The following is a 10,134-nucleotide window of genomic DNA, read 5'->3' as shown; positions in this document are numbered from 1 at the left end:
TTCAATGACTGCCACTTTATCCATCTCACAGATGCCCTAAAGGTTTTGTTCCATCCTGTAACCACAGCTGAACACTAAAAATGCTTTCCACTGTAGAAACAGCTATGTGAAGATCACTTTCATTTCTTCTTTTCACGTGCAACTGTTTACTCCAATTTCAGAGTAATGTTAAAAAATGTTTGTAAAAGCAGAAATGAAAGCAGTTGCAAAAAAAGAAAGCCGTTTCAATTTGGTTAAAATTGAGACTTTTAGGGTTAACTCTGGCTACAGTAAACAGTAACAGCCAATCTCAGGGGCAGAGCAATGACTAAGAAGATGCACTGTACTGTCACCAAGTAACTGGCCTCTATTCAGAGGGACCATCTGCCAAAATTTGAGATGATCAGGGTAGAGTTAGCCTGATATAAAAAACAATTCTATTAATCAATTGTTAAGGATTAAACAGAGAAAAGTTACAGTTTTGTCTTGAAACAGTCTCTGCATTGTTAAACTTACTGGAGAATTGTTTCATATATCTTTCAGTCAAAATGTTTTGATTACCAAGGCAGTGTTTTCCAATGAGGCATATCTTAGAGACATGGTGCCAGTACCAAGTGGGATGAGATGATAAAATATAAGAAGCTGGAACATGAGAAGTTTGAAACTCAGCTGTGAAAATGTTTGTTGGATAAATGTTTACTCTGCTGCATGCTCATATTTATTTTTCTTTCAAACCTTTGAGTCTCCTTACTGCTTCACTGAGACAATTAATTCTCTTTGGAAAACATGACATGGTTAATTAAACAGGTGAGAAACTAGTTTTTCAACTGTCTGGAGATTCAAAGATCCAATTGCAATTTACAAAGACTATATTACAGTTGTCGACATCATGTGAATCGAGGATTGTTTGTGATGATAAATATGTGAATTCTACAGAAAATGCCATTTAGAAACCTGAGATCTTGGTCATCAAGGCCAGTCATCTGCTGTTCCAAGTGGTCACAGCACCCAGCACTCTTCATAAACGATTGTGCTCCATCTTAAGCAATAGGTCAGGATTTGGGTCCCTTTTTCCATCTAAAGACTGGCCACTCCAAAACCTCACTGCACTGATGGTTAAGAAACAGATTCTAATTTCCCAGTCAAATTTACCTATGACCATTTTATAGCCATATGTTCTTGTGCTAAAACTGTTCTTAGCTTCAGTAACCCATCTTCTACCCTGATATTGGCCCTCTTGATATATTTGTGATGAACAATCACGTTCTTTAAGTCATCTTGTTGCAACACAAACCTAGGTGCCCATCTCCATGTGGAGAGCAGTGCAGCAGTTTCACAGGTGCAGGCCACCACATTTGGCTGCATGGCATGGCCTCTTGAAGAGGATTTTGTGTCCTCTCCCCAGAGCCTGCCCATGTGTCCTGGCCTGCTTGGAGCATTGTTTTCTTCCTAAGGACAGCAGGTGTCTGCAGGGGCCCAAGGTGCACCTTGTGCTTGCCCTGATGCAGGCTTTGGGCAAGGCTGAAGAAAACACCTAAACCCGAGACTTCGTAAGGTCTCATGACCTGAAAAAATAGACAGGACCTTGACAGTTAACTTATGACTGCATTATATGGGAGATAAGTCTAGAAAATGCTACAGAAATAGCTTGATGGGGCTGTATAAGCCGGTCTAAGCTCTGTGAAGCAGAGACTGTTACTTCCTGTATTTTTGCCTTACATCTAGGACAATGTGGCCTTGATCAGCTGGCCTCTAGGTGCTACTGCAATATAAACGTTTAATGTAATAACTTAAAATAGTAGGGCTTTAACCACACTGTATTATTTGTCATACTAAGGGAGACCTGCACAGCTAGCTTTATTTATGGCAGGAGGGACTCAAACATGACAGAAAGGCACTGATCTGAGCAGAGAAGAAGACAGCATACTCTGGCAGAGAACTTTCTTTCTTTAAGCGGTAAGATGTGCTCCTCACCTCTTATGAGTGTCTGCAGTCTTTGACTGCGGGTTGTCCATGTAGCGAGATCAGGCAATTATGTGTAAATTCATTGTTTGACTTGTTTAATATGTTTTATTTTTTACTGTTTCTAATGTTTTATCTGTAAACCAGCACTACTGTTTAGCCAAGTGTCTAATGTTTTGTTTAAGGTTACTTAAGTCTCAGTTATTTGTGGAATGCTCCTTATATTCCTTGGGGCAGTCAGTGCATAACTTACAATTATCTGATTTTTTTGAAGGGGGAAAAAAATTCTCAGATGACTTTTATGAATCTTTTATGTAGCTGTTAAATGTTATCGGACATGCATATTCACTTCAACCCCACCACATCTGCAATTGTGGTTGAAAGTAAGAGGTTTTCTCTATAGCAACCAGCGCATGTTCATTTTTTTTGTTTTAAAATATCAAGAGCCAGATTCTGCTCTGAGATCTACACTGGTTTTGTTCTGACTTTTCTTGAGCAAAGAAAATCCTGATATTTTGCCACTTTGCATATCCCAAGATCAATCTGATTTTGGCAACTTTCTAAACATAAACATTTGCTGACTTTCCTCTAGATCAAAAATGTGTTAATGGATCTTCAGAAAGGATACACTTCAAGTGAATCTGGACAGAATTGGCAGATGATGAAATGTTTACAACAGTAGATTCTTTCTGCAGAGCCTTTAGAACTAATTCCAAATGCATACGTGACTGCTGACTTTTAATTGGATAACTTTTGACTGTTGACTTTCCTCCAGCTTTATCCTGTAAGGCAATGCGTGTCAAGATTTCAGAGCTGCTTGCAAATCTATGTATCCCTATTTTCATCCATACGTGTAAACAACTATTTGCGCATGCAAAATGGATCCTTAGATGTGCAAATAGTTGATCTCCTTGCATAAATATTTTTGCAAGATGGTCTGTTTATGAGAACGACTACATGAAATACAGATACGTTGGAAATGAAATACAATTAAATACAGATCTGTTTACATGAATGATTACATGTATAAAAAGAGGGCCTTTAACTTTGAAATTGGGGACTTCTGTCTCCTTGTAATACCTCTCAAGTTTGTTATTTCTGTATATATGCAACTTCACTAATAAGTTGTATTAGCAGTGAACCTAGCTGATCTACCAAAGCAACTAACCATGCGCTTAACTTTGCAGCTCCTCAGACCCATGCAAAGTTAAGCACATGCTTCAGTGCTTTGCTGAGTTGGGCTATATGAAGATTCATTGCTCCACAATTTCCTACACTTTGAGAGACCCAAATTTCAATGGAAAGAGTTTAGAGAGGATACAGCATTAAGTGTTGTCAGGTATATTTTATAGCCAAATTTTTTTTTTTGTCAAAGATGATGGAAGTAAGGGCTGAGAAACTCAAACACATGCTGTGCACTGTATCTAGCTTTTGCATAGCTGTTAAGGAAATGGTGATCCTATTGATCTGCAGGTTACCTCACAGTTCTTCAGAAATGAAGTCTGACATTTACCTCTCCAGAAAAATGCATGCATTGGCCTTTGAATGCTATTTGACAGCACAAATATTTATGTTTAATTTAACTGACCAACTTGTTAACTGTGAATCACATTATTCAAGAATAATCAATGTTTGGCTGGTGGTCCAGGGTACCAGGAGCTATTTCTAAAGAATGTTACATTTGTCCTGCTTTCGAAGTGGGATAGATAGTAATTGTAGAGCAATATTGAAGAGGATTAGTTGTGTGGTATTGTTTTGTTAAAGGCCTTGTCAGCAAGCTGCTTTGGTGCAGCCCTGAGCAGGGAGCTACGAGAAGCCACGTTTCCCTGCTGGTGATGTGTCGGAAGGGACCTTGCGCTCCTGGGTGAATAGTCTGTCCCGTAGGTTTTAGTGCATATGACAATCACATTCACTCTTCCAGAAATCTTTTGGGACACAGAAAATGCCTGTGGTACAAGGGTGGTGGAAGACCCTTGAGAACCAGTGACTGCTGCAGATGGCTTTTGTGGATGGTGCACAGAGGAGTAGGGCAAACTTGTCTTCTCTCCTGTCATCCTCACTAGTGCTCTCCACCAAGTTCTTTGCTGCTACGTCTATGCTTCCTAGTCCCCACTTCCACTGCTATCACTTTAAGATGTCTGTGGAAATCAAGGATGTGATCCTGGCACCTGGAAATTATCAGATGGTAGCTATACTGGGCCAGGCAGGGCTGAAGGCTTTGTAGACTTCTGTGCTCAGTGAGGATTCCCCCATTTTGTATTTTGTTATGATGACTTTAATGGCACTTAAAATAATCCAAGTCTCATAATGCTGTTTTGTAAGAAGAGAATGCTTCTGGCTAGAAAGCTTTTTATTTCCTATTTACATGACAAGTTTGTGTCTGTATTTATACTGAAGTCGTTCTCTACCTTTTTTTCCCCCCCTTTGTTGATTCATATGTGATTACTGCTACCTTAATCTAGAGAGAACATTCTATTTGTACTGCAGATATAGACTGTTTATCTGCATGTTATAAATATGTATAGTAGGCTCAGGCTTTAAAAGTATAACCTTTTATAAGACTTTAATTAGGTCTTTTTGCAAATATTTTATTTCTATTTTGGTTCTAAATTAGCAAAACACTTGTGAATTTGGACCTGCTTTTTTTTAAATGTGCAAAACTGTGTCTAATGGCTTAATTCTCTGTGCACTTGCAACCCCCCCAAATGCCACTTAGTGCAAGCCGATCATGAAGATAAACCCTGTTATTTAGCAGTCACATTTAAGATAGCAAAGATCAGCTTCAACATGGACAGGGCCTTTGGATCAAACAAGAGAAATGGGATAAGAGATTGTATGACTGTGAACAGATGAAATCATGTGACAGGCTTTATTGCTGGTGAAATCTGTTTCCACTTGCTGCCACCCACTAATTTGACAATAGATTGCATCATGTGGTTGCAGCAACTGAGATGACTAGCAACCATTTTAAACTGCCTTCCTTAAAGGGGAAAACGCTGTATAAAAACAGTGGAACAGATAGACACTTCGTGTTGTGAACATATTTTGAATGTTAGCTAAGTGGAGTAATTTATATTGCATTATATTAAATTTAACTTGATCCAACTAGTCAATGAGGACCTATGCTATTAGTCAAAATTTGTTTATTGGGAGATTATTCTTAGTGGACAAAAATAGCTAGAAGGTTTGTCAGAGTAATTTAGCTTATGCTAGAATAGCAATTACCACCTATGTGCTGTATGGGAAATGCACAACAATTTCAAAGCAGAAAAATAAATAATAACAAACCCTTAGCTTAAAAATGCAATTCTCTCCATGTTCTTTGCTTGTAAAGAAAAATATACATTTCAAAGGAATATTTTCTTACATATGGAAATGCTTATTTTCTAGCTACTGAAGATCTGCCAGGAAATATTAGAGAATATCATGTTCAGAGTTTTAGAAGGCAAGTTGCTTCTGCATACACTGTATCTAGCAGACAGCTTTGTGGTACTCCTTACCTGTCTGTCATAACATCATCAGTTTTTCCAAAATACCTGAAGCCTTTGAAAGTTAAGAACTGTAGCAGTATACCTTCACATGACGCACATATTTAGCAATACTAAACTGATTAGTAAGTAAATATAAACAACAGATTTATGTGCTTTAAACCCAATTATTAAATGATTCCTTGATGAGGGGGTAGGAGGAAACAAATTTGAAATAAAATGCTTATGTCAGCATAAGAAAATGGATTTTAAAGAGCACTTACCAAAGCACATATAACATACCTATGCACCTTTAAAAATAAGTTTCAGATGTACTTTATTGTCTTAATTTATACCCCAGAAAAGCTGGGAGGGCCACCTTAGCTGTGGAAGATTTGTCTTTTTAGATATAAACACTGACTTTTAAACATCTCAGCAGCATTTTTGAATTGTCACAGTGAGCAGAAACATACATGTTGTTAGCCAGATGGGAAATTTCATATGCGTTTCTTAAACCAGTTAATTTTTTTCTTCAGTACAGAGAAGCCAAAACCTAATGTGGAGGTCTGGGACATATTTTCAAATGCTTTTTGAGTCAAATTCCATGCACCCAGAAAGCCTTACTCCTTTATTTTTTTATGTGAGAGAGAACAGGGTATTTCTGGCAGTTCATTCTTAATATGGCCTAAGCCATTCCAGTTTTCTGACAGAAAAATTGCTTTGAAACTGCCAGGATAGTTTGAAAAACTCTTTCAGAGAGAAAAATTGAGCTCTCCTGTAGACTGCATATCAAGACAAGTTTTAACTGATCGAGTAAGAACTATAGACCAGCCCATGGTCATATMTCTGAGGAAGTTTTCATCAGCACTGTTTACCGCTTACTCAGTGTGCACCCTATTCTGGCAAATCATGAAAGAAAACAGCTCTCATGTCTCTATCAGTTTGTCGTTTGGCTTGTAATTCCCGGTAAATTTTTCTATTTGCTTTTGATTGACTCCAGTTACAGAGTCAAGATCAAATTTATTTGGTCAGCATAATGCAAATAAATTGCTGCGGCTGCTGTTTGTTCCTGCTCCGTGCCTAGGAGGAAAAAGAAAACAACCGCGGTGCCTGTGCGAGCTGCAGACGGTGTGTTTGCTAGCCAGCAAGGGGCGCGCAGAAACCCGCTGCAAAGACACTGGGGAACTGCTGAGGCCAGCAATGGCTGAAGACTGCTTTTTAGGGGAGGCAAAAAAAAAAGAGTTCAAACTCAGCATTTTTAGGAAATTATTCTTACAAGCAGATTTGGGGAGAGGAGTCAAGAGAAGCACGAAGTGCAGTTTGGAAGTGAACCTCCTCAAAACACCTTCCCTGGAACTGCAAACGTCATAGTGCACGTGGTTTGTGTTCACCCTTAAGTTTTTTTAAAACAGGTTTAGGAGAGTTTGGTGTTCTGAATTTAGCTGATACATAATAGTTGTGAAAGCACACTCTTGAAAAAACAAGAATTAAGGAAGATGGTCGTCATTTTGGAAAACTGAATTTTGTGAAATCTCTACAAAAAAAAAAAACCCTATGCTTTATTTTAGAATTAATAAACCCCAAATTTCTGCCTGAAAAAAAGCCTGCATATTTTGTAGCTTAACAGGGAAAAAAAATCCTTTCCCAGGCTGCTGTTTCTGCATGGTCTCATGTGCTTTTTTTTGTGAGCAGGTGAATGTAATTGAAAGGAGGCAGGAAAGCAGGGTGGTTTTTCTCACTCCAAGTGGAATTACTACTATTCTTGGACACATAAAAATGCCACTACACCAAATGCCTTTGAACAATGACTGACAGATTGGTGATATCTTTACCTGTAGTGTAATGCTTTGTGCTTCCACAACGCTACCAATTTTGATGGTAATAATTGGGCTGATCTATTGATAACTAGAAAGGGGACACAACTCAAAGCAATACCAGCAACATTAACCATGCTCAGCTTGGCATTTAGCCAGTGGAGTAAAATAAGATTTTAGTCCAGTAACCTAAAAGACGACCAGTGGAAAACTGGAGACCAAAAAGTCATGCTATCTAACTGCACTTTAATGTATATAGCATTAAAATGACTGTTCAAGTAAAAGATTTTTGCATGTCATATCATGAGATCACTATGTACCAGGCTGAATGGTATAGCTGATCAAGAAATGACTATGACCTGGTTTTATTACTAGTAGGATAACCTCAAGAGATTCAGCACATCTCTTTGGTTCACACAAGGTTATAATTACCTATATCCTTATGCAACCTTTAGTCAAACCTCCTGCAAGTCACCAGAGCTACTACTCATGCTTATAAAGCTAGCCATGTGCAGCAGGAACTAATACCCGCCCCAGTTCTGAMACTGGAAATATGAATGCCTCTCCAAGGTTATAAAATAACTCCAGGATGGAAGTGTGTTGGGGGAAAAGAAAAGAAGTGCGAAAGGTAACTGTGTCTTCAAATCCACTGAATTCTTGCAAGAGAAATTTTGAAGATTCTTTTAAAATGCAAAAACCTGTTCCATTTACATTTATTCAGGGTCACCTGTCTTTCATGATGAACACAGCTCCCTTCATGTGCATCTCATGTCCATTTCTTGTTTAGTTTTTCATTCTTTGTAGGTCTCTACATTCAACAGTCATATAATACTGTGATTCAGTATTGTTAATAAAGTAGTTCGAGGATGTGTCAAGAGCTTGAAAATGTCAGATTTTGGATCTCTGCTCCAACACAGACTTTGCACAGACAATCTTGCTGAGTGTGCCTGTTCTAGAAAGTTTTCTCAGATGCTAACAATGCAGTTGTTTGCTTGGGTTTGTACTTTTTTGAGCCTTTTTTTTTTTTTTAGGTATGTGTGAACCCCATGACTTGTCAGATGGGTGCTCCTGCCTTCCCTCTCCCACCATGCCTGCGCTCATTGTGCATTGCCCTGTGAGGAAATGTTCCTCCCAAGGAATTGCAGGGCCTTTGGGTCAAGTCCTCAAACTCCTTTCATYCACATCCCTAATTCATTTTTCCTTCAACCAGATCTCAAACCTCTATATGCCATATATAATACTGTCACTCAGCAGCTTGGGTGGGAATGGATTGGTGGAGCCAATTTTTTTTTCTTTCAGTTTTTTTCTTTCAGTTTTGGAGATGGAGTAGTCCCCCTGCATGCACAGCACTGACAGAAGATCAGTGTGATTGAATAGCACTTCTGGGCTGGTGAAAAGAGCCCTGAACAGACTGTGGTGCAGGGCCATCAACTGAAACTGGATTTTTTCAGATGTGGAAGGCAATGTTCCCAGTGCTGGGTGCCAGCCTCAGCCCACCTCTCCAGCATGAAGCCTTGTGCCAGTGCAGAGGCAGTTGAGTAAATGAGTAAGGAAGGCTGCAGCTTGAGTTACTCTCAGTCTATCTGTGCAGTTTGGGGAAAAGCTACAGAGGTGGTGTACATCACTTAGATACTCAGGACCCTTTAGACACTTTTGCTTCACAGAACTGAAAGGGGATATTTATGGATTCAGGGAACTGCCCTTGGGTAATGATTTAGGAGATACTTTGATATTTTTTCCTCCCCCTCCCCCCCCTTCTTTTCACCTTTCAAGTATCTACACAGAAAAGGCATTGGTGAATCATTAGTGGTATTTCACTGATACTTATGGTCCTTAATCTGGGATTATGCTTGAATAATGGTTATTGAAAAGCCATGAGAAGACATTGTATCTAAGTCAGTATATGTAGGTGTTCAGATGCTGCTGCAATGGTAGTTGCAGTTCTTAGGGACTTGGCCTACCTCTTTCACTTCTCCGGCTCATAAGGACGTGGGCAGTAGCAAAGAAGGATTTAGCTACCCTCTGCATAGGTGTGACATAATAGGAGAAGGTGTGGTGGTCAGATAAAGATGGTGGAGAAGCCTTATGATTAGGTCAGATCTCAGTAGGCTCAAAATCTTAATCTTATTACTGCTGATTGTGTTTAGCCAAATGGTTATGAATATTTATGAAGTGGAGGAATCCTATCAGGTGGAAGAAGAAGGGTGGATTTAAACACAAAACCTCTAAGTCCCGTGTGATGAGAAGAGCTCACGTTAACTACTTGTCATTGCAGGACAGCAAGCTGCTTTGTGAATCTGCAGTATGTGACCAATAATAATTGTGATGAACTTTTATTAATTTGACTAAGGAGCTACATATTCAGGGAACTGCTGCTTATTTGCTGCTTCTTGTTCATTTTGTCTCTCACTTATTCATATGTCTCAATTTTAAGGGGGAAAAAAACCTTATCTACATTCAAAATAAGACTCTGTTGTTCAATGATAGCATAAAATCAAATGGCAAAATTTTAGTTGTTTTGGTTTGTATCAGAGATCATTTTAAATGTACTCACAATGCCCTTCTTATTGTTCCCTAGTGATGCATGGAAGGGACAGTTTTACAGACCATGCCATCATTTTCAGTAGAAAGTACAAGATTCTTGTACCAGGAAAAAGGAATCGTCTGCACAGTGTAGTCACTGAGTGTACATAATCCTTTGGAAACTTTTATTCATGGTATTTTGAAGGAGTTCTGCTTGCTATTGTAGGAGCTGGATGTTATCTTAGTTTACATATTGATGTTCCAATCCATTTCATCTGCTTTTCTTCCCTTAAAAGCTCCCAGTATCCCATGCATTCTCTTGAAAACCCTAAATACCATGTGACTTTAAAAGCAGAATCAAATACATTTGCAAAGGTAGTTCCACTACC

General features: G+C 38.8%; 1 long non-coding RNA gene across 1 annotated transcript in view; it reads left to right on the top strand.

Moving 5' to 3' along the window:
- The first annotated feature begins 1,720 nt into the window (after positions 1-1,720).
- LOC112965387 overlaps positions 1,721-10,134 on the top strand; it is a 66,129-nt gene continuing 57,715 nt past the window's right edge. The window contains exon 1 of the long non-coding RNA XR_003253277.1: positions 1,721-1,935. This is a non-coding gene — a long non-coding RNA (uncharacterized LOC112965387). The remainder of the gene's footprint in view (positions 1,936-10,134) is intronic.

The sequence above is a fragment of the Apteryx rowi genome, unplaced genomic scaffold (assembly GCF_003343035.1).
Source record: "Apteryx rowi isolate R43461 unplaced genomic scaffold, aptRow1 scaffold_213, whole genome shotgun sequence".
Lineage (NCBI taxonomy): Eukaryota > Metazoa > Chordata > Aves > Apterygiformes > Apterygidae > Apteryx > Apteryx rowi.
Note: the sequence above shows the minus strand (reverse complement) of the source record. Positions and strands in the feature narration are given on the sequence as shown.